This window comes from Chiloscyllium punctatum, chromosome 18 (assembly GCF_047496795.1).
Source record: "Chiloscyllium punctatum isolate Juve2018m chromosome 18, sChiPun1.3, whole genome shotgun sequence".
NCBI lineage: Eukaryota > Metazoa > Chordata > Chondrichthyes > Orectolobiformes > Hemiscylliidae > Chiloscyllium > Chiloscyllium punctatum.
This window is the reverse complement of record NC_092756.1, coordinates 58,923,312-58,949,389: the sequence shown is the minus strand read 5'-3', so window position 1 is coordinate 58,949,389 and position 26,078 is coordinate 58,923,312.

Here is a 26,078-nt window from a genome sequence, read left to right as displayed (position 1 = left end):
GACAAACTGTGACATTTTCTGACAGTCTATGACACACTGTGATGTTCGCTGACTTTCTCTGACACTCTCTGATGCACACTGTGACAATCCCTGACAGAGTGATAAACTCTGACAGTCTGTGACTCTCTGAGACACATTGTAAAGCTCTCTGACCCTCACTGAGACACACTGTAACACTCTATGACACCCTCTGACAGACTGTGAAACACTGTGACACATGCTGACCATCTCTTAGACACACGGTGACACTCTGTGACTCTCTCTGACACTCTCTGAGACACACTGTGATACACACTGACTCTCTCTGACTCTCGCTGAGACACACTGTGACACTCTCTGACAGACTATGACAATCTCTGTGACACATTCTGTCTCTCTTTGAGTCTGAGACACACTGTGACACTCTCTGCCTCTCTCTGAGACACTTGGTCACTCTCTCAGACACACTGTGACACACTATGACATCTTTTGACTCTCTCTCACACTGTCTGAGACACATTGTAACACTCTCAGACAATCTCTGAGACACACTGTGACATTTTCTGACAGATTATGTCAAATGATCACACTCTCTGACTCTCTCTGACACTCTCTTAGACAAACTGTGACACGCTCTGTCTCTCTCTAACATTCTCTGAAACTCAGTGTGACAGTCTATGACTCTCTCTGACTCTCCCTGACCCTCCATGAGACACACTGCGACACTTTCTGACTCTTTCTGTCACTCCCTGAGACACACTGTAACACTCTCTGACAGACTGCGACCCTCTCTGTGACAAACACTGACCCTCTCTGACAGTCTCTGAGACACAATATGACTCAATATGACACTCACTGACTTTCTCTGACACACTTTGAAATACACTGTAACCTTCTCTGACAGACTATGACACTCCCTGAGACACTGTGTTACTTTCTGACTCACTCTGACACTATGAGGCACACTCTGACGCTCTCAAGTCACACTGTGAAACTCATTGCCCTTTCTGACTCTGTCTGAGGGACACTGTGTCACGCTGTGACTCTCCCTGACACTCCGAGACACACTATGACACTGTTTGACTCGCTTCGACACTCTCTGAGACACACTGTGACGCTCTCTGAGACACACTGTGACACATTTTTCTCTCTGACCCTCAGAGACACACTGTGACACTCCCTGCCTCTCTCTGAGACACTCGGCCACTCCCTGAGACACAGTGTGACACACTGTCACATTTTCTGACTCTCTCTCACACTCTCCGAGACACATTGTAACTCTCTCTGACAGATTGTGACACACTGTGACTCTCTCTGACTCACTCTGAGACACACTGTGATACTTTCTGACACATTGTGACATTCTCTGAGACACTGTGACACACTTTGAGACACACTGTGACACTTTCTTACTCTCCCTGACATTCTGAGACACTCTCTGACTCTCTCTGACACTCTCTAAGATATAGTATGACACACTATGACATTCTCAGAATCTCTCTGACACACTCTGAAAAACATTGTGACACACTACGACACTCTCTGAGCCACGGTGACATTTTCCGAGACACTGTGTCACTCTCTGTCCCTCTCTGACACTCTCTGAGTCACACTATGAAACTCTCTGAATCTCTCTGTCACTCTCTGAAACAAACTGTAACACTCTCTGACTCTATCTGACTCTCTCTGAGTCATACTATGACACTCTTTGACAGGTAGTGACATACTGTGACACACTCTCACCCGCTTTGGGATCGACTGTGACAATCTCAGACACTCTCTGACACACTCTGTAACACACTGTGACACTCTCTAATAGACTGACAAACTGTGACACTCTGTCTTTCTCTGACACGCTCTGAGGCAGACTGTGACACTCTTTGACAGGCTGTGACACACTGTGACACACTCTGACCCTCTCTGAGACCGACTGTGACACTCTCTGACAGACTCTTATACACTGTGACACTCTCAGAGACACACTGTGACACTTTCTGACTCCCTCTGACTCTCTGAGACACACTGGTTCTCTCTAACAGACTGTGACACACTGAGACACTCTCTGAGAATCTCCGAGACACACTGTGATACTCTCAGGCAGACTGTGACACACTGAGACACTCTCTGAATATTCCTTGAAACAGACTGTGATACTCTCTGGCAGCCTGTGACACTATCTGATTCTCACTGACACTGTCTGAGACACACGGTGACACTCTCTGACACGCTGAGACACACTGTGTCACTCTGACACTCTCCAACACTCTGAGACACACTGTGACACTCTGACTCGCTTCGACACTCTCTGAGACAGACTGTGACACTCTCTGACTCTCTCTGACACTCTCTGAAACACACTGTGACACTCTCTGAGACACAGTGACACTCTCTGACCGACTATGACACTCTCTGACACACGGGGATGTTCTCTGAAAGACTGTGACACATTCTGTCTCTCTCTCTGACTTTCAGAGATACAGTGTGACACTCTATGAGACACACTGTGACACTCCCTGACTCTCTCTCTGAGACACTCGGTCACTCTCTGAGACAGAGTGTGACACATTGTGACATCTTCTGACTCTATCACACACTGTCTGAGAAACACTGTGACTCTCTGACAGATTGTGACACACTGTGACATTCTATGACGCACTCTGAGACACGCTGTGACACTTTCTGACACACTGTAACATTCTCTGAGAAACTGTGACAATCTCTGAGACACACTTTGACACTTTCTAACTCTGACCCGGGTTGAGACACTCTGAGGCTCTCTCTGACACTCTCTGAGAGATAGTATATCACACTGTGACACTCTCAGACTCTCTCTAGCACACTCTGAAACACACTGTAACACTCTCTGACACTCTCAGACACACGGTGACATTCTCAGGGACACTGCGTCACTCTCTGACCCTCTCTGACACACTCTGAGTCACGCTATGACCCTCTCTGAGACAAAGGCTGATCCTCTCTGGCACTCTCTGAGACAAAAACTGACACTCTCTGTGCCACACTGTAACACTCTCTGACAGACTGTGACATTCTCTGCGACAAACACTGACACTCTCTGAGACACACTGTAACACTCTTTGACAGGTTGAGACACACTGTGTCACACTGTGACCCTCTCTGTGACCGACTGTGACACTATCTGACACTCTCTGAAACACACTGTGACACTTGCTGACAGACTGTGACACACTGTGACACGCTCTGACACTCTCTGAGACATACTATGACACTCTTTGACAGGTTGTGACACACTGTGACACTCTCTGACTCTCTCTGACACTCTCTGAGACATACTATAACACTCTTTGACAGGTTGTGACCAACTGTGACACACTCTGACCCGCTTTGGGATAGACTGTGACAATCTCAGACACTCTCTGACACACTCTGTAACACACTGTGACACTCTCTAATAGACTGACAAACTGTGACACTCTGTCTTTCTCTGACACTCTCTGAGGCAGACTGTGACACTTTCTGAATCTCTCTGACTCTCTGAGACACACTGGTTCTCACTGACAGACTGTGACACACTGAGACACTCTCTGAGAATCTCCGAGACACACTGTGATACTCTCAGGCAGATGTGACACACTGAGACACTCTCTGAATATTCCTTGAAACAGACTGTGATACTCTCTGGCAGCCTGTGACACTATCTGATTCTCACTGACACTGTCTGAGAGACACTGTGACACTCTCTGACACGCTGACACACACTGTGTCACTCTGACACTCTCCAACACTCTGAGACACACTGTGACACGCTCTGAGACACAGTGACACTCTCTGACCGACTATGACATTCTCTGACACACGGGGATGTTCTCTGAAAGACTGTGACACATTCTGTCTCTCTCTCTGAACTTCAGAGATACAGTGTGACACTCTATGAGACACACTGTGACACTCCCTGACTCTCTCTCTGAGACACTCGGTCACTCTCTGAGACAGAGTGTGACACATTGTGACATCTTCTGACTCTATCACACACTGTCTGAGAAACACTGTGACTCTCTGACAGATTGTGACACACTGTGACATTCTATGACGCACTCTGTGACACGCTGTGACACTTTCTGACACATTGTAACATTCTCTGAGAAACTGTGACACTCTCTGAGACACACTTTGACACTTTCTAACTCTGACCCGGGTTGAGACACTCTTTGGCTCTCTCTGACACTATCTGAGAGATAGTATATCACACTGTGACACTCTCAGACTCTCTCTAGCACACTCTGAAACACACTGTAACACTCTCTGACACTCTCAGACACACGGTGACATTTTCAGGGACACTTTGTCACTCTCTGACCCTCTCCGACACACTCTGAGTAACGCTATGACCCTCTCTGAGACAAAGGCTGATCCTCTCTGACACTCTCTGAGACAAACACTGACACTCTCTGAGCCACACTGTAACACTCTCTGACAGACTGTGACATTCTCTTGCGACAAACACTGACACTTTCTGAGACACACTGTAACACTCTTTGACAGGTTGAGACACACTGTGTCACACTGTGACCCTCTCTGTGACCGACTGTGACACTATCTAACACTCTCTGAAACACACTGTGACACTTGCTGACAGACTGTGACACACTGTGACACGCTCTGACACTCTCTGAGACATACTATGACACTCTTTGACAGGTTGTGACACACTGTGACACACTCTCACCCGCTTTGGGATCGACTGTGACAATCTCAGACACTCTCTGACACACTCTGTAACACACTGTGACACTCTCTAATAGACTGACAAACTGTGACACTCTGTCTTTCTCTGACAATCTCTGAGGCAGACTGTGACACTATTTGACAGGCTGTGAGACACTGTGACACACTCTGACCCTCTCTGAGACCGACTGTGACACTCTCTGACAGACTCTTATACACTGTGACACTCTCAGAGACACACTGTGACACTTTCTGACTCTCTCCGACTCTCTGAGACACACTGGTTCTCTCTGACAGACTGTGACACACTGAGACACTCTCTGAGAATCTCTGAGACCGACTGTGACACTCTCTGACAGACTCTTATACACTGTGACACTCTCAGAGACACACTGTGACACTTTCTGACTCTCTCCGACTCTCTGAGACACACTGGTTCTCTCTGACAGACTGTGACACACTGAGACACTCTCTGAGAATCTCCGAGACACACTGTGATACTCTCAGGCAGACTGTGACACACTGAGACACTCTCTGAATATTCCTTGAAACAGACTGTGATACTCTCTGGCAGCCTGTGACACTATCTGATTCTCACTGACACTGTCTGAGACACACGGTGACACTCTCTGACACGCTGAGACACACTGTGTCACTCTGACACTCTCCAACACTCTGAGACACACTGTGACACTCTGACTCGCTTCGACACTCTCTGAGACAGACTGTGACACTCTCTGACTCTCTCTGACACTCTCTGAAACACACTGTGACACTCTCTGAGACACAGTGACACTCTCTGACCGACTATGACACTCTCTGACACACGGGGATGTTCTCTGAAAGACTGTGACACATTCTGTCTCTCTCTCTGACTTTCAGAGATACAGTGTGACACTCTATGAGACTCACTGTGACACTCCCTGACTCTCTCTCTGAGACACTCGGTCACTCTCTGAGACAGAGTGTGACACATTGTGACATCTTCTGATTCTATCACACACTGTCTGAGAAACACTGTGACTCTCTGACAGATTGTGACACACTGTGACATTCTATGACGCACTCTGAGACACGCTGTGACACTTTCTGACACACTGTAACATTCTCTGAGAAACTGTGACACTCTCTGAGACACACTTTGACACTTCTAACTCTGACCCGGGTTGAGACACTCTTTGGCTCTCTCTGGCACTCTCTGAGAGATAGTATATCACACACACTGTGACACTCTCAGACTCTCTCTAGCACACTCTGAAACACACTGTAACACTCTCTGACACTCTCAGACACACGGTGACATTCTCAGGGACACTGTGTCACTCTCTGACCCTCTCTGACACACTCTGAGTCACGCTATGACCCTCTCTGAGACAAAGGCTGATCCTCTCTGACACTCTCTGAGACAATCACTGCCACGCTCTGAGCCACACTGTAACACTCTCTGACAGACTGTGACATTCTCTGCGACAAACACTGACACTCTCTGAGACACACTGTAACACTCTTTGACAGGTTGAGACACACTGTGTCACACTGTGACCCTCTCTGTGACCGTCTGTGACACTATCTGACACTCTCTGAAACACACTGTGACACTTGCTGAAAGACTGTGACACATTGTGACACGCTCTGACACTCTCTGAGACATAATATGACACTCTTTGACAGGTTGTGACACACTGTGACACTCTCTGACTCTCTCTGACACTCTCTGAGACATACTATAACACTCTTTGACAGGTTGTGACACACTCTGCCCGCTTTGGGATAGACTGTGACAATCTCAGACACTTTCTGACACACTCTGTAACACACTGTGACACTCTCTAATAGACTGACAAACTGTGACACTCTGTCTTTCTCTGACACTCTCTGAGGCAGACTGTGACACTCTTTGACAGGCTGTGACACACTGTGACACACTCTGACCCTCTCTGAGACCGATTGTGACACTCTCTGACAGACTCTTATACACTGTGACACTCTCAGAGACACACTGTGACACTTTCTGACTCTCTCTGACTCTCAGAGACACACTGGTTCTCTCTGACAGACTGTGACACACTGAGACACTCTCTGAATATTCCTTGAAACAGACTGTGATACTCTCTGGCAGCCTGTGACACTATCTGATTCTTAACGACACTGTCTGAGACACACGGTGACACTCTCTGACACGCTGAGACACACTGTGTCACTCTGACACTCTCCAACACTCTGAGACACACCGTGACACTCTGACTCGCTTCGACACTCTCTGAGACAGACTGTGACACTCTCTGACTCTCTCTGACACTCTCTGAAACACACTGTGACACTCTCTGAGACACAGTGACACTCTCTGACCGACTATGACACTCTCTGACACACGGGGAAGTTCTGTGAAAGACTGTGACACATTCTGTCTCTCCAACTGACCTTCAGAGATACAGTGTGACACTCTATGAGACACACTGTGACACTCCCTGACTCTCTCTCTGAGACACTCGGTCACTCTCTGAGACAGAGTGTGACACATTGTGACATCTTCTGACTCTATCACACACTGTCTGAGAAACACTGTGACTCTCTGACAGATTGTGACACACTGTGACATTCTATGACGCACTCTGAGACACGCTGTGACACTTTCTGACACACTGTAACATTCTCTGAGAAACTGTGACAATCTCTGAGACACACTTTGACACTTTCTAACTCTGACCCGGGTTGAGACACTCTGAGGCTCTCTCTGACACTCTCTGAGAGATAGTATATCACACTGTGACACTCTCAGACTCTCTCTAGCACACTCTGAAACACACTGTAACACTCTCTGACACTCTCAGACACACGGTGACATTTTCAGGGACACTGTGTCACTCTCTGACCCTCTCTGACACACTCTGAGTCACGCTATGACCCTCTCTGAGACAAAGGCTGATCCTCTCTGACACTCTCTGAGACAAACACTGACACTCTCTGAGCCACACTGTAACACTCTCTGACAGACTGTGACATTCTCTGCGACAAACACTGACACTCTCTGAGACACACTGTAACACTCTTTGACAGGTTGAGACACACTGTGTCACACTGTGACCCTCTCTGTGACCGACTGTGACACTATCTGACACTCTCTGAAACACACTGTGACACTTGCGGACAGACTGTGACACACTGTGACACTCTCTGACGCTCTTTGAGACCGGCTGTGACACTCTCCGACGCACTCTGCAACACACTGTGACACTCTCTGACAGACTGCGACAAACTGTGACACTCTCTATCTTTCTCTGACCGTCTCTGAGATCGACTGTGACACACTCTGACACTCTGTGAAACACACTGTGACACATTCTGACAGACTGTGACATACTGTGACAAAATCTGAGACACAACGTGACACTTTCCGACTCGATCGGACACTCTCTAAGACAAACTGACTCTCTCTGACAGACTGTGACACACTGAGACACTCTGAAAATCTCCGAGACACACTTTCACACTGTTTGGCAGATTGTGACACTATCTGACTCTCACTGACACTCTCTGAGACACACTGTGACACTCTCTGACTCTCTCTGACACCCTCTGACTGACTGTGAGACACTGTGACAATCTCTGATACACTGTGACACTCTCTGAGACGCACTGTGACACTCTCTGAAACACACTGTGGTTCTCTTTGACACTCTCTGAAACGTACTGTGACACTCTCTGACAGACTGCGACACACTGTGACACGTGTTTGACTCTCTCTGACTCTCTCTGACATTCTCTGAAACACACTGTGGCAAACTCTGACAGGCTGTGACAGGCTGTGACACGTTTTGACTCTCTCTGACACTCTCTGACACTCTCTGAAACACACTGTGCCACTCTCCGACTCTCTCTGTCACTCTCTGAGAAACTCTGTGACATTCTCTGACAGACTGTGACACACTGTGATACTTTTTGACTCTGCATGCAGCACTCTCTGACTCTCTCTGAGACACACTATGACACTCTCTGACACACTGTGACACTCTCTAAGACACTGTGACACTTTCTGACACTCTCAGAGACATACTGTATCCCTCTCTAAGACACTGTGATAATCTCTGACGCTCTCTGAGACATACTGTGACACTCTCTAACAGACTGAGACACACTGTGACACTCCCTGACTCTCTCTGATACTCCCTGAGACACACTGTGACACTCTCTGGGACACACTGTTACACTGTCTGACCCTCTTTGGCACTCTCTGTAACAGACTGTGACACTCTCTGACACACTGTGACACTCTCTGACTCTCTCTCTCTGACACACTGTGACAATTACTGACACACTGTGAGACACACACAGACGCTGTGACTATCTCTGACACTCTGTGAACAAACTGTGGCACACTCTGACACACGGTGACACTCTCTGAATCTATCTGACACCCTATAACAATCTCTGACACACTGTGACACGCTCTAAGACACTGTGACACTATCTGACACTGTCAGAGACAAACTGTGTCCCTCTCTAAGACACTGTGATAATCTCCGGCGCTCTCTAAGACATACTGTGGCACTCTCTAACAGACTGAGACACACTGTGACACTCCCTGACTCTCTCTGATACTGCCTGAGACACACTGTGACACTCTCTGGGACACACTGTTACACTGTCTGACCCTCTTTGACACTCTCTGTAACACACTGTGACACTCTCTAACACACGGTGACGTTCTCTGAGATGCTGTGACACTCTCTATGACTCACTGTGACAAATTCTGTCTCTCTCTCTGACCCTCAGAACCACACTGTGACACTCACTGAGACACACTTTGACACTCCCTGCCTCTCTCTATGAGACACTCGGTCACTCTCTGAGACAGAGTGTGACACACTGTGACAAATTCTGACTCTCTCTCACAGTCTCTGAGACACACTGTGACTCTCTCTGACAGATTGTGACACACTGTCACACTTTCTGACACTCTCTGACACTCTGATACAGACTGAGACATTCTCTGGCTCTCTCGGACACTCTCTGAGATATAGTATGACACCGTGACTCTCTCAGACTCTCTCTAACACACTCTGAACACACTGTTCCACACTGCGACACTCTCTGACACACGGTGACATTCTCAGAGACACTGTGTCACTCTCTGACCCTCTCTGCCATTCTCTGACCCTCTCTTAGACAAATGCTGACCCTCTCTGACACTCTCTGACACACACTGTAACACTCTCTGACAGACTGTGACATTCTCTGAGACAAACACTGACACTCTCTGAGACACAGTATGACACACTGTGACACTCTCTGACTCTCTCTGACACACTCTGAAATACACTGTAACCTTTTCTGAGAGACTGTGACACACTGTGAAACTCTCTGAGACACACTGTGACACTTTCTGACTTTCTCTGATTCTCTGAAATACACTGTGACACTCTCTGAGACACACTGTAACTGTCTCTGACTCTCTCCGACACACTCTGAGACTTACTGTGACACTCCTTAACAGGTTGTGACACACTGTGTCAAACTCTGACCCTCTCTGATACCGACTGTGACACTCTCTGACACTCTCTGAAACACACTGTGACACTTTCTGACAGACTGTGACACAATTTGACACACTCTGAGACACACGGTGACACTTTCCATCTCTATCTGACACACTCTGGGACAAACTGACTCTCTCTGACAGACTGTGACACACTGAGATACTCACTGAAAAATCTCCGAGACACACTGTGACACTCTCTGGCAGATTGTGACACTATCTGACTCTCACAGACACTCTCTGAGACACACTGTGAAACTCTCTGACTCTCTCTGACACTCTCTGACAGACTGTGACACACTCTGACACGTATCTGATTGCATCTGGCTCCCTCTGACGTTCTTTGAAACACATTGGCACTCTCTGACAGGCTGTGACACACAGTGACACGTTTTGACTCTCTCTGACACTCTCTGACTATCTCTGACTTTCTCTGAAACGTACTGTGACACTCTCTGACAGATTTGACACACTGACACGTTTTGACTCTCTCTGACACTCTCTGAAAAACACTGTGCCACTCTCCGACTCTCTCTGTCACTCTCTGAGAAACGCTGTGACATTCTCTAACAGACTGTGACACACTGTGATACTCTTTGACTCTGCATGCAGCACTCTCTGACTCTCTCTGAGACACACTATGACACTCGCTGATACACTGTGACACTCTCTGACTCTTTCTCTCTGACACACTGTGACAATCCCTGACACACTGTGAAACCCACTGAGACGCCATGACACTTTCTGACACTCTATGAGACAAACTGTGTCCCTCTCTTTGACACGGTGTGACACTCTCTTAATCTGTCTGAAACACTATGACAATCTCTGACACACTGCGACACTCTCTAAGAAACTGTGACACTTTTTGACAATCTCAGAGACATACTGTATCCCTCTCTAAGACACTGTGACAATCCCTGACTCTCTCTGATACTCCCTGAGATACACTGTTACACTGTGTGACCCTCATTGGCAATCTCTGGAACACACTGTCACACTCTCTGACACACGGTGACGTTCTCTGAGATGCTGTGACACTCTCTGAGACGCACTGTGACACATTCTGGCTCTCTCTCTGACCGTCAGAAACACACTGTGACACTCTCTGATACACACTGTGACACTCCCTGCCTCTCTCTCTGAGACACTCGGTCACTCTCTGAGACAGAGTGTGACACACTGTGACAGCTTCTTACCCTCTCTCACACTCTGCGATACACACTGCGACTCTCTCTGACAGATTGTGACACACGGTGACACTTTCTGACACACTGTGACATTCTCTGAGACATTGTGAAACTCTCTGAGACATACTGTGACACTTACTGACTCTCTCTGACACTCTGACAGTCTGTGACACTCTCTGTGACACTCTCTGGCACACTGTGACACTCTCGGCCCGTCTGCGATGCTATCTGACACACGGTGACATTCTCTGAGACACTGTGAAACTCTCTGAGACACACTTGGACACTTTCTGACTCTCTCTGACACTCTGATACAAACGGAGACACTCTCTGGCTCTCTCGGACACTCTCTGAGATATAGTATGACTCACTGTGATACTCTCAGACTCTCTCTAACACACTCGGAAACACACTGTGACACACTGCGACACTCTGACACACGGTGACATTCTCAGAGGCACTGTGTCACTCTCTGACCCTCTCTGACACTCTCTGAGACACACTGTAACACTCTCTGACAGACTGTGACATTCTGTGAGACAAACACTGACACTCTCTGTCACTCTCTGAGACCCAGTATGACACACTGTGACACTCTCTGACTCTCTCTGACACACTCTGAAATACACTGTAACCTTCTCTGAAAGATTGTGACACACTGTGAAACTCTCTGAGACACACTATGACATTTTCTGACTTTCTCTGATTCTCTGAAATACACTGTGACACTCTCTGAGACATACAGTAACAGTCTCTGACCCTCTCCGACACACTCTGAGACATACTATGACACTCTTTGACAGGTTGTGACGCACTGTGTCACACTCTGACCCTCTCTTCGACCGACTGTGAAACTCTCTGAACTCTCTGAAACACACTGTGACACTTTCTGACAGATTGTGACACAATGTGACACACTCTGAGACACACAGTGATAATTTCCGACTCTATCTGACACTCTCTGAGACAAACTGTTCTCTCTGACAGACTGTGACACACTGAGATACTCTCTGAAAATCTCGGAGACAGACTGTGACACTCTCTGGCAGAATGTGACACTATCTGACTCTCACTGACACTGTCTGGGTCACACTGTGACACTCTCTGACTCTCTCTCTGGCACTCTCTGACTGACTGTGAGACACTGTGACAATCTCTGATACACTGTGACACTCTCTGAGACACACTGTGACACTCTCTGGAACACACTGTGACACTCTCTGACACACGGTGACACATTCTGTCTCTCTCTCTGACCCTCAGAAACATACTGTGACACTCTATGAGACACACTGCGACACTCCCTGCCTCTCTCTCTGAGACACTCGGTGACTGTGACACAATGTGACACACTCTGAGACACACGGTGACACTTTCCGACTCTATCTGACACTCTCTGAGACAAACTGACTCTCTCTGACAGACTGTGTCACACTGAGACACTCTCTGACAATCTCCAAGACACACTGTGACACTCTCTGGCAGACTGTGACACTATCTGACTCTCACTGACACTGTCTGAGAAACACTGTGACACTCTCTGACTCTCTCTGACACTCTCTGAGACATACTATAACACTCTTTGACAGGTTGTGACACACTGTGACACACTCTGACCCGCTTTGAGATAGTCTGTGTCACTCTCTGACTCACTCTGTAACACACTGTGACATCTCTCTGACAGACTGTGACAAACTGTGACACTCTCTGTCTTTCTTTGACACTCTCTGAGTCAGACCGTAACACTCTCTAACACTCTCTGCAACACACTGTGACACTCTCTGACAGACTGTGACACTGTGACACTCTCTGAGACACACTGTAACACTCACTGACTCTCTCTGAGACATACTATGACACTCTGACAGGTTTGTGACACACTGTATCACATTGTGACCCGCTTTGAGATAGAGTGTGACACTCTCTGACACTCTCTGACGCACTCTGTAACACACTGTTACACTCTCTGACAGACTGTGACAAAATGTGACACTCTCTGTCTTTCTCTGACACTCTTTGAGTCAGACTGTGACACTCTTTGACACTCTCTAAGACAAAGTATGACAATCTCTGACAGACTGAGACACTGTGACACTCTTTGAGACACACGGTGACACTTTTTGACTCTATCTGACTCTCTGCGACACTCTGTGACTCTCTCTGAGACACATTGTGACACTCTCGGACCCTCTGTGAGACAGACTGTGACACTCTCTGACTCTCTCTGACCCTCTCTGAGGCACAACAGAACACACTGTGACACTCTGTGACAAATTGTGACAAACTGTGACACTTTCTGACACTCTCTGAGGCACGCTGTAACACTCTCTGACAGATGTTTACACACTGTGACACTCTCTGACTCGTTCTGACACTCTCAGAGACATACTGTGACACTCTCTAACTCTATCTGACACTCTCTGAGATGCACAGACTCTCTCTGACAAACTGTGAGACACTCTCTGAAAATCTTCGAGACACACTGTGACACTTTCTGGCAGACTGTGACACTATTTGACTCTCGCTGACACTCTCTGAGACACACTGTGACACTCTCTGACTCTCTCTGATAGTCTCTGAGACACACTGACTCTCTCTGACAGACTGTGACACACTGAGACACTCTCTGAAAATCTCCGAGACACACTGTGACACTCTCTGGCAGACTGTGACACTATCTGACTCTCACTGACACTGTCTGAGACACAGTGTGACACTCCCTGACTCTCTCTGACACTCTCTGACCGACTGTGAGACACTGTGAGAAAATATGATTAACTGTGACACTCTCTGAGACACACTGTGGCAAAGTCTGAAACACATTGCGGCTCACTCTGACAATCTCTGAAACATACTGTGACAATCTCTGACACGTTTTGACTGTCTCTGATTCTCTGCCACTCTCTGAAACGTACTGTGACACTCTCTGACAGGCTGTGACAGACTGTGACACGTTTTGACTCTCTCTGACACTCTCTGACTCTCTCTGAAATTTTCTGAAACGTACTGTGACACTCTCTGACAGACTGTGACACACTGTGACAGGTTTTGACTCTCTCTCTGACATTCTCTGACACTCTCTGAAACACACTGTGCCACTCTCCGACTCTCTCTGTCACTCTCTGAGAAACACTGTGACATTCTCTGACAGACTGTGACACACTGTGATACTGTTTGACTCTGTATGAAGCACTCTCTGAGACACACTATGACACTCTCTGACACACTGTGACACTCTCTGACTCTCTCTCTCTTACACACTGTGACAATCCCTGACACACTGTGACACCCACTGAGACGCTGTGACACTTTCTGACAATCTGTGAGACACACTGTGACACTCTCTGACACACTGTGACACTCTCTGAATCTATCTGACACACTATGACAATCTCTGACACACTGCAACACTCTCTAAGACACTGTGGCACATTCTGACACTCTCAGAGACATGCTGTATCCCTCTCTAAGACATTGTGATAATCTCTGACGCTCTCTGAGACATACTGCATTACTCTGTAACAGACTGTGACACACTGTGACACTCCCTGACTCTCTCTGACACTCCCTGAGACACACTGTGACACACTCTGAGACACACTGTTACACTGTCTGAACCTCTTTGACACTCTCTGTATCACACTGTGACACTCTCTGACTCTCTCTGACACTCTCTGAGTCCCACTGTGACACTCTCTGGCATTGTCTGGGACTTACTGTGCCACTCTCTGATACACTTTGACACGGTCTGACTGTCTTTGAGACACACTGTGATATTCCCTAACACACTGCGACACTCTCTGACACACTATGACATTCCCTGCCTCTCTCTGATACACTGTGACACTCTCTGAGACATAATGGGACACACTGAGACCCACTCAAAGACACACCCTGAGACACACTATGCCACTCTGACTCACTGTGGCTCTCTCTGAGTCACATTGTGACACCCTCTGACTCTCTGAACACACTGTGACAGTAATAGAAAACTATCCATTTATTGTGAAATTAATTATCCATTTACTGTAAAGTTTAAAGAGAATGCTTTGTTTAAGTCAATGCTGTGCTGAGCTTTGTAAACGATGCTTTGATGAGGGGTTGCAGTTAGTTTATCTCTGTTGGATTTCTGTAAGCATTCAACTCGACCTTCCGATAGTCGAAATCAGCGAAAGCTGAATAACTGTTATGTCTAGTACCGGGGGATGAGAGGATAACAACTTGAGTTTCCCCAATCTCTGCCCTATAAAGTGTGTGATAAGGAACGCTATAAGGCAGGTGTCTGTGTAAATGTTTGAGTACTTATTGCATTGAGGCATCTGACTTAGTGTAATGGGTCAATCTTGTAAAATTTTTAATAAAGACCTTTGCTTTGCTCTTGCTAATTATTGAGTCAAGTCAATTTAATTTCAATGACAGTAAACTTGGGGGGTCGTCCCGGGACCCCACGACTGAATGAGATTCTGAAGATTCCCAGGAAGCGCAGGTGCCAGCGCCTTGAAGGTCTTTCACTTCATCTCGAGCGCTGAATTGGCCCTTTTGCGTGAGAGGACTGGAAATCTGTAGATTGCCCTAGCGCCGGGGTTTCAAATCAATTAAGGTTAGGTAATAGTTGTGGTTTACGTAATCCTACTTACAGAGTCGTTCTTAGAGAATAAATACAGCAGGAAAAGGGTTCAGTGAACTCTTGCGTGGTATTAGAGTAAAACCCCAAGGGAAGGGGATTGCTGTCTGAAGAGTGTTTAGGAGACAGCAAGGTTAAGGCTGGTTTTAGACTTGGAACCACCACTGGCTGAGTTGGACTCGCCGAAGACGTACCAGGTATGTGGTTTATTGGTTTACGAAAACCAAGGCCTCGAGGCGGATGCGCCCAATGTGAGAGGGGACCTCCGGAGGTAAAAGCAAGTCAAAAGGGAAAAGATAATTGTACCATGAGAGCGAGAGACAGACAGAGAGAGAGAGAGAGCTGAACACATTTCCAGTTACACTAAAAATGGGTTCTGGCAAGAGCAAACAAAGGGAGAGTCCACACAAAATTTGGAATGGCCAACCAAAAATACAATACATGCGAAATAAATACCACCCAGAATGTGTAAAGCAGTTAGAATTGTGGATTAAGGAATGTTGTTTTCCGGAGGGAGGATGTTTTACTAAAAGACAGCTGGAAATATTAAGGTTGAGGTAGGAGGAGAGAGAGAAGGAGAAAAGGGATGGAAAGATCGAACCTATGAATTGGAGTGCTTCTTGTGTGTGGAAGGCTGAGGCTGATATCAGAGAAAGGAATTCTCAAGTAAAGGATAGATCAAATACACGTACAACCACCAGTGCCCATGTGGGAAACAACCTAACGAAGCTGTACAGTGTCTTAAATCTGTTTCAGACCCTGACCTTAATGACTTCCCTCCGAGACCTACTGCCCACCCCCCCCCCCCCCCACCCCCCACCCCTCCTCTACGAGATCCACCTGGTGAAAGTTCCATTTCAGTGACCACCGCCTCAGGGCCTGCTAGATCACTGATAGCACACCATACCCGCAACAGACCAAAGCAAGAAGGCCAAAAGAAGGACGACCACTCCAAGATGGAAAGGCATCCAAGGCCTGTCCGTGATCACGCCCCGACGGATGATGAGTCACACGGTGAGGGTACTGGTGTACGATCATCTAACCAGGTCGTTCTGCAAGCCCCAATGGTTGAAGTTGCAGGTTCAGAAGGGAGCCCAGTGTTGGCCCACCAGCCATGGACCATGACGGATCTGGAAAGTGCCTGTGGGCACACGAGGTTGGAGCTAATAAGAAGTGACAAAGTTCTGTACTGAGTTCCGTCCCACGTCACAAGAGATGAGACGTCTCCTGGGATGAAAACTAGGTGCCAATGTCACCAAACACAAGTATACCTGGCCAGCTGCAAACGTCCATGCCAGAGCAGCCAACCCGCAAGTGGAAGAGAAGGGAGACTTTAATGCTTTTGTTGCAGCGCTGGCAACCGCCTGTAGGGAGGCATTCCCAGTGCGAATGGACATGACCAAAACAGCAATGTCAAAACAATTGGAATGTGAGAGAGTGTCGCAGTACCTTACGCACCTCACTGAAGTCCATAACACCCATAGTGCACTGAGACGACATGAGGACATAACGACTGCAGAAATCACACTGTATGAGGCACACCTGAGGAACAGCTTCATCAATGGAAAGAAGGAAGAAATAGTGAAAAACGTAAAAGACCTGGGACACGGGAAAGCTGAATGTGATGGAACAATATGCAATACGTGCTGAAATATTGCTTACCCAAGAGTAGGATAAGCGAAAATTAAGATGGAATAGCAAACACATAAGGCTCAGCTTACTCTGATGCAAATGGTCACCCAGCTGTTGGAGGGAGGTGCTGCAGGAAGAGAGAGAGGCAGAGGGGGAGGTCGCGGAAGAGGAAGAGGTCACAAAAGACGCACTGATAGAGGGAGATCTGGTGTGTGCTTTGTTTGCAGAGCAATGGACCACTGGGTGAGACGGTGCCCCACACAGACAGCCTCAATCGGCCCTAGAGGTGGGACAGCAAGGTGACTGACAGGGGAAGGCTGAGGTGGAGGTGGGCAGCGCACAAGGTACAGGTAAGCCTCTTTCCTTTATGCTTGGCAACGAAGACTCGCTTATGCTAATCTCTTCTACTAACCTTTCGCGCACTGAGACATATCACACCTCAATGTTCAGCACTGTGATTGCAAAGTGTGGATGGTATGTCCAATATCACAATGATGTGTATAAGTCGATGCCCACCACTATGTTTTATGTGAAAGTACATCAGTTACCTGTTTGGTAGATACAGGGGCAACACACTTAGTCCTTACATTAAGCCAGTTGAGACAATCGACACAAATGAAGATGAGTGAAAGGTTCCTGAAAACAATAGGTGCATCAGGAGTCATGATGCGGGAGAGATTTTCTGCACCTCTACTAAGCAAAACGAGGATAAGGGAAACATTCCAATTCTCCTTCTTGTTATCAGAATTTTGTCCTTTAAATTTGATGGGCCAGGATCTCATACGGAGACTGAGATTGGATTTGGTCAGTTCTCCACCGAGCTTGCAGATAATTCAAAGAAACGATTTACCAGTGCAGGCTGTAAAGTATGACCTACGACCCCTGATGTATGTCTATGAGTGGCTATTAATCCAGAGAGCGAGAAGTTCAGTGAGCAATTCACTCGTCCTTAAAGCAAGTAACTATGTTAATCCTATTAACACCGATTTACTTGCTGGAGACATGCTGCACTGCACAGCACACATACACCGTGATGGTCCTGACGAACCAACTGAGAAGGATTGGTTCAGGAGATTGGTTAAACCAGATCAGTTGTTATTGTGTGAATTTTATTGGAGTGATCACAGATGTGCAGTCAGTGTGAACCTATCTAAAGTATCTGTGATAGCAAGTAGACCCTATTTTGTTGATGTGGAAGGTTCCGCTCTCACGTGTCACTGGCGAAGGCGTCTCATGACAGGTGGTAGGATTTAGGAGCATGGGTGCTAAAGGCACAAAGAATGAAAGGTTGGGTCTTCAGGGACGATGTGGGTATCTGGTTAAATGCAGATATGCGGACATATAAGACGAAATTAAATTGGCTAACTCAGGCAGATAGGGCAGTCCAGGTAATGCCCGCTAGCCCTGAGAAGCCAATGGGGAATATCCTGGCGTTTCCCGAAGATATAAGTCTCAAACCCAAGATTAAAAAAGGTCCCTACTGAGTTGTGGACAAAGGGCAAACATGATATGGGGCTCATATGGGGCTGTGAGCCCATAAGGATAACCCCGAAGTCTGAGTATCGTCCTTGCAGAGGACAATACCTGTTAAAACCCGAAGCCATAGAAGGAATTACTGCAGTATTTGAATCCCTCCTAAAGGCCGGAGTGATAATCTCCTGTGAAAACTCACTGGTGAGAACCCCCATTTATCCGTTCAAAAAGACAGACATTCCCGATGAACCGGAGGAATGGAGATTTGTTCAAGACCTGCAGGCTGTCAATGACTCTGTTGTTCCTCGTGCCCCAAATGTTCCCAATCCCTATACTATATTGGCTCAAATTCCACCGGACAGCAAATGGTTCCCTGTTGTGGATTTAGCAAATGCCTTCTTTAGTGTACTGGTACACCCAGATAGTCAATTCTGGTTCGTTTTTTCATTCAAAAGGAAATCACATACCTTCACGTGATGTTACTGTGTGTCCCCCACCATATATAATGTGGCTCTACGCAGGAGTCTGGAGACTCTTGTTCAAACCCCGGGGTCAGTGCTGCTGCAGGATGGAGATGATTGCTTGATAGTGGCACCAACAAAGGAACAATGTGGAAGGAGACCCTTCCGTTGCTCTGCCATCTAGTGCGGGAAGGGCACAAAGCCAGTCTCACAAAGCTACAATTTGTGCAACAACATGTGACGTTCTTATGTCACCTAATATCTGAATAAGGGAAGGCTATTGGTCAAGACAGAATTCAAGCAATCCAGCAAATTCCAAAGCCTCATACGAAGAGACAATTGAGATCCTTTTTGGGCATGTGCTCCTACTGGAGGATGTTTATCACACATTGCGCAACCCTTGAGGCTCCATAAGTGACATAGCCCATGGAAAAGGGTTGCAGACCCAGAGTCCATTACAGTGGACCACAGAGGCCGAGAGTGCCTTTGTTGAATTAAAAAGGGGCTCTCCAAACTACACCTACACTGGGGATTGTGAACCCAAACCAGCCTTTTGTACAAACCGTAGATGATGAGCATGGCTGCATGACATCTGTGCTGTTCCAGGATCATTGGGGAAGATTGAGGCCGGTAGCATATGTTTCAGCTAAACTTGACCCTGTAGCAGCAGGATTGTCTCAATGCCTGTGAGCTGTGGCCGCAGCTGAAAAGGCTGTTGTAGCATCCAGGGATATAGTCGGCTGTGGTGAATTAACCCTTCTGGTCCCAAATGCAGGATCCTGACTGCTTTCCGAGCAAACGACCGCACACATGTCAGCAGCACGTTAGCTCCGATACAATACTGTGTTATTGGAGACGCCTAACATTATAATAAAGCGATGTAACGCCCTTAACTCTGCGAGACTTCTCCCCACAGAAGGAGACAGAGACCCACACGATTATGTTGCTGTAACTAATGAAATTTGCAGTCCCAGACCAGATTTGCATGATTCACCGTGTCAGAATCCAGACATGGAGTTTTTTTGTGGATGGGTCAGCATTCAGGAGCAAGGGGATAGGCTAGAATTGTGTTGGGTATAATCCAGTGACTATCTACGAGGTAGTCAAAGTGGGATCACTCCCTTCTCATCTGTCAGGGCGAACAGCGGAGCTGATTGCCTTGACTGAGGCCTGTAAGTTGGCTGAGGGAAGGACAGTGAATATTTACACCGATAGCAGATATGCCTTTGGGGTTGTACATGATTTTGGAAACCTTTGGAAACACAGGGGCTTCTTGGCCCCCACCGGAAAGCCCATCACACACCGCAACCTTATTTCCGACCTCCTGGATGCAGTCTTGTCGCCTAAATCAATCGCTGTGTGTAAGTGTGAAGCTCACACACAAAATAATGATCTTATTTCCCAAGGAAATGCAAGGGCAAACTCAGGAGCAAGAACGGAAGCCCAGCAGCTGCCAACTGAGTAGTTTGACAAGTGTATGGCGAAGAGGTGGCTTGGACCGTTTCAAGTGCTCCTCACAACACAGACAGCAGGTAAGATCGCAGAAAGCCAAGTGGATACACACCAGCCATTGGAAGCGTGTAGCTGAGCCTGAGGAGATAACGGACAGCACCAGAACCAGTTAAGTGCAAGTAGTGATTAGAAGCTTCATACGGTTATGGAGCTGCCGCAGCTCACACATGGGCTATGTACAGGGCACACCAGAGCAAGTGAAGAAACCACCAAAAAGCTGTGTTTCGGGTCGGCGGTATCTGAGGAAAGACCTGGTGTTTCCTAAACTTTTTTTGACGTATAGCGATTACAGCTCTGTATTTCTTTGTAGTTGTTGCTGTAGTTGGGCTTGATGTCATAAAATGACAAAAAGGGGGAAAATGAAATGGGAAATTATCCATTTACTGTGAAATTAATTATCCATTTGCTGCGAAATTTAAAGAGAATGCTTTTCTTTAATTCAATGCTGTACTGATCTTTATAAACAATGCTTTGATGAAGGGTTGCCGCCAGCTTAACTCTGTGTGAATTCTGTATACATTCTACTTGACCTTGCGATAGTCGAACTCAGCGAAGGCTGAAGAACCATTATGTCTGAAAGACCAGGGAATTGCCCTTGAGAGTGTGATAAGGAACACTATATGGCAAGCATCTGTACAATGTTTCAGTGCTCTTTGCATTAAGGCATCTGCCGTAGCGTAGTGAGTCAATCCTGCAGGATTCAAAATAAAGACCTTTCTTTGCTCCTGCTAATAGCTGAGTAGATTTAATTTCCACGACAATGACCCTTGATTATATTTCAGTTGAGAAAATCTACAGGACCATCTTCATTGATCTGCTCTGATACTAGCTTAATAAACTGACCTTTCTTGTCGATACATGTGTTTTCCACTTGCGTCGCTATTCTATTTGATTCTTGTAAATCCAATGTATCTGAGGAACAAATTATTCTCCCCAAATGGTGGACTCTAGAAGTCTCCTCAATATTTTAATTATATTACATTGGCTATTCTTTATTACAGGGTTTGTCTCTTTTTTTATGAAAAGAGATGTGAATTGAAAACTCTTCAGTCCTCTGACTACACTTTCATATTTATGGAGAACTAAATAGTTAAGATCAATCACTTTGCTGTTGTGTCCATTCCTCAGAAACACTCAGACGTCGCATCCAGACTGAGCAAATGTATTAATTTACCATGGTATAGAACAAATTGGTTTGAATGGGGTTAAGTGAACCTGCTCGTTCAGTGATTGTAGTTAACGTCAGTCTCCATGCATCAAATTATTTCACTAAAAGGTTTACTTCCTATTAATAAGGGGGTCTTACAATATTATCACATAGTATCAGTAGGAACTTCACTTGTAGCACTAAGCTGGATCAACCGTTCAAGAGTGAGGGAGAGAAGAGATCAAAGTCTGAGAACAATGAACGAGAGTGTTCCAACAATGGACCAGAATATGACAACAATAGACTGGAATGTTCCAATACTGACCAGGGGTTTACATTTGGGTCTTCACAATCTTCCTCAAGATTGGGTGGACCTTAAAAGTGCTTTGGCTGATTCAAGCTGATTTCTATCCTCTCCTCACTATTATTCCTGGTAAGTCTTTATATCTGACTATGAATTCCATAATCTTTGTTGAACTAACTTACTGTCCTCATAATTTAAATACTGAAATGAAGAAGCCGTTTCCATAACTTCTGTTCACAAACTCCATTCCTAACCAAGCAATTTTAATGCCAATATCTGAAGTGGAATCAAACTGCGTATAACTCCAACATGTACTTCGGCTCTAAGTTGATATCTATTTCCATATTCTCTCCAGCACCAATCCTGTTCACTATCAACTCAGCAATATCTCAGGTCTAACATTTTGACTCAGTCGAGCTGCTGAATAAACCATCATCTGCACCTTTGTTATATCCAGATTCAACTGTTCCTATTCTCTTCCTGTCACAAATAATTTGACCAAAAATGGTTCTGTTCGCTGAGCTGGGAATTTGTGTTGCAGACGTTTCCTCCCCTGTCTAGGTGACATCCTCAGTGCTTGGGAGCCTCCTGTGAAACACTTCTGTAATGTTTCCTCCGGCAGTTATAGTGGTTTGTCTCTGCCGCTTCCCGTTGTCCGGTCCAGCTGTCCGTTGCAGTGGCCGGTATATTGGGTCCAGGTCGATGTGCTCATTGATTGAATCTGTGGATGAGTGCCATGCCTCTAGGAATTCCCTGGCTGTTCACTGTTTGGCTTGTCCTATAATAGTAGTTATACTGACAACCGGAAGCGGCAGATTCAAATCAGTATAAATGCCGGAGGAAACATCACAGAAGCACTTTACAGGAGGCTGCCAAGCACTGAGGATGTCACCTGGACAGGGGATGAAACGTCTGTAACACAAATTCCCAGCTCGGCGAACAGAACCACAACAACAAGCACCCGAGCTACAAACTTTGACCAGAAATGTTGAGTGTTCTCCCTGAAAGGTGCTGACTTCAGGAGAGTCAGTGGGATTGTGGTAATATCACTACACTTGCAATCAGAGCCCCAGGCTATTACTGCGGATAGTCAGAGCCTTTTTCCCAGGATATTAATCTCAATTACAAGGGGACATAGTTTTAAGGTCGAAAGGAAAGTTTAAAGGAGATGTGAGACAGCTTTTTCACACCTATGGTGATTAGTACCTGAAATGTGCTTCTGAAGGGTAACGATGGAGGTGGATACAATAGCAATTTTTTGAATAGGTAGGGAATCAAGGGATATGGACCATGAAAAAATAAAAGGTTTTTCATTTGGAAAGGCATCAAGTGTGAGCACAGTCTTAGGGGGCCGAAGGGCCTGTTCCTGTGCTGTACTGTTCTTTATTCATTACTCTCTGTTTCCTCTATAGTTTAGATTAGATTAGATTACTTACAGTGTGGAAACAGGCCCTTCGGCCCAACAAGTCCACACCGACCGATTCCCCTACATTTACCCCTTCACCTGTTTGAGGTTTGGTAATTCTTTAAAGACGAGCAACAACTGTCAATTTCCGAGCACCGCCCTACAACTCATCTGCTTGATCCTCAATTACAATGTTTTCACCTTTGACAACAGGTTCTTCATCCAGACACCCGGTTCGACCACGAGGACCAAATTTGCACCCCAATATGCCAAGATCTTTAGGCACAAGTCTGAACAAAATTTCTTCTCTACGCAGGACCTCCAACCAACACTATACACTAGGTACATCAATGACATTTTCTTCCGCTGGACCCACGGCGAGGAGTCACTGGTAAAACTACACAGCGATATCAACAAGTTTTATCCCACCATCAAACTCAAAATGGACTACTCTCTACTGTCTCATTTTGGACACATGTATCTCCATCAAGGTTGGGCACCTCACTTTACCGCAAACCCACAGATAACCTCACAATGCTACACTTCTCCAGTTTCCACCCAAAACATATTAAAATAGCCAGCCCCTATGGACAAGCCCTATGCATACACAGAATCTGTTCAGTTGAGGAGGAGTTGTTTAAAAGAGTTAAATCATCTCCTTGGTACACTGTGCAGTAAGCTGTAAGTGCTGAATACAAGGTCCTATGTAACTCTTTAGAGGGGCTGAATGGTATATTCCTGTGCTTCAGTAATAGCATTGAGAAATTCTGTCAGAGACGTGTTGTGTGACATTACACGGGAGGTATGAGCTCCAGTTGGCCATTCAAGTCTCTGTTATACCATTCAGCCAGATCAGAGCTGATCTCACCGTAGCTGAACCCCCTGTCCATCTCTGATCCCAATAACCACGGGCTCCCTTGACTATCAAGGAGCTACTGAGCTCAGCCTTGAATATCTTCACTGCTCCCTGCAGATGAGAGTGCCACAGCTAGCACATCCCTCAGGACAAAGGAACATCCTCATCTCAATCTGAAATGGGAGCACCTTTACGTTTAAAGTGATTGTCCTTGCACCAAATCACCACCTATTTGTGACATAATGCACAACAAATAAGAACAGACATCGACCATCCAACCCCCTCAAACCTGACCCACGTAAGCACTGGCTGTTTAGCTGATCAAATATCTATCAAATTCAGCCTTCACTGCTCACTGGGCAACACATTATCAGATACATCCTTATCGCAGTCTGAAATGGAAGAGGCCACATTTTCAAACGTTCTCCAGTTCCCCTAGTTCGACACACCCACACGTGGGGATCCATCCTCTCAGCATCCACCCTGTCTATTCCCCTCAGGGTCAGTTATGTCTCAATATGAACATGCCTATTTCTGCTGAACTTCAAAGGGTATACATCCAAACTGCACAACATTTCCACGTGGGATGAATGGTCATCCCAGGAATCAACTGAGTAAGCTGTGTCCATACACCTTCTCGTGTAATTAAATTCTTTCTGAGGTAAAGAGATTTAAAAAATCACAGTCCTCCAGCTGTGATCTCAGTAAAACTGGGAACAGCTCCAGCAACGCTGCCTTCATGGGTGACTCCTTGCAAGAAACATTAAACTTGAGACAAGAGCTGGAGGATACTTGATTTTTTACGTCTTAAATAAGGCAACTTTGATTGGTTACAGAGATGAAGAGATTTTTCTCCTTTTCTCGCAGTGCTGTGAGGCATAGAATTACAGAATAGAATCCTTACAGTGCACAAGATGCCATGTTGCCCCTCACGTCTGCACTGACCTCAGGCCCAACAGCCCCACCCGATCCCTGTATTTCCCAGAGCTAATTCAAATAACTTGCACAATCCTGGTCACTATTGGGCAAATGTACCATGGTCAATCATCGAACCTGCACATTTTTGGGCTGGACTACAGAGTAGAAACCCATGCAGACACAGGGAGAATGTGCATACTCCACACAGAATGTTGACCCAGACTGGAATCAAGCCCGTGCTCCTGGCGCTGTGAGGCAGCAGTACTAACCATTAAGATACTGTAACTTTACCTCCAAATTAATGTATAATTTGTTTGCTTGCCTTCCTCACAGTTAA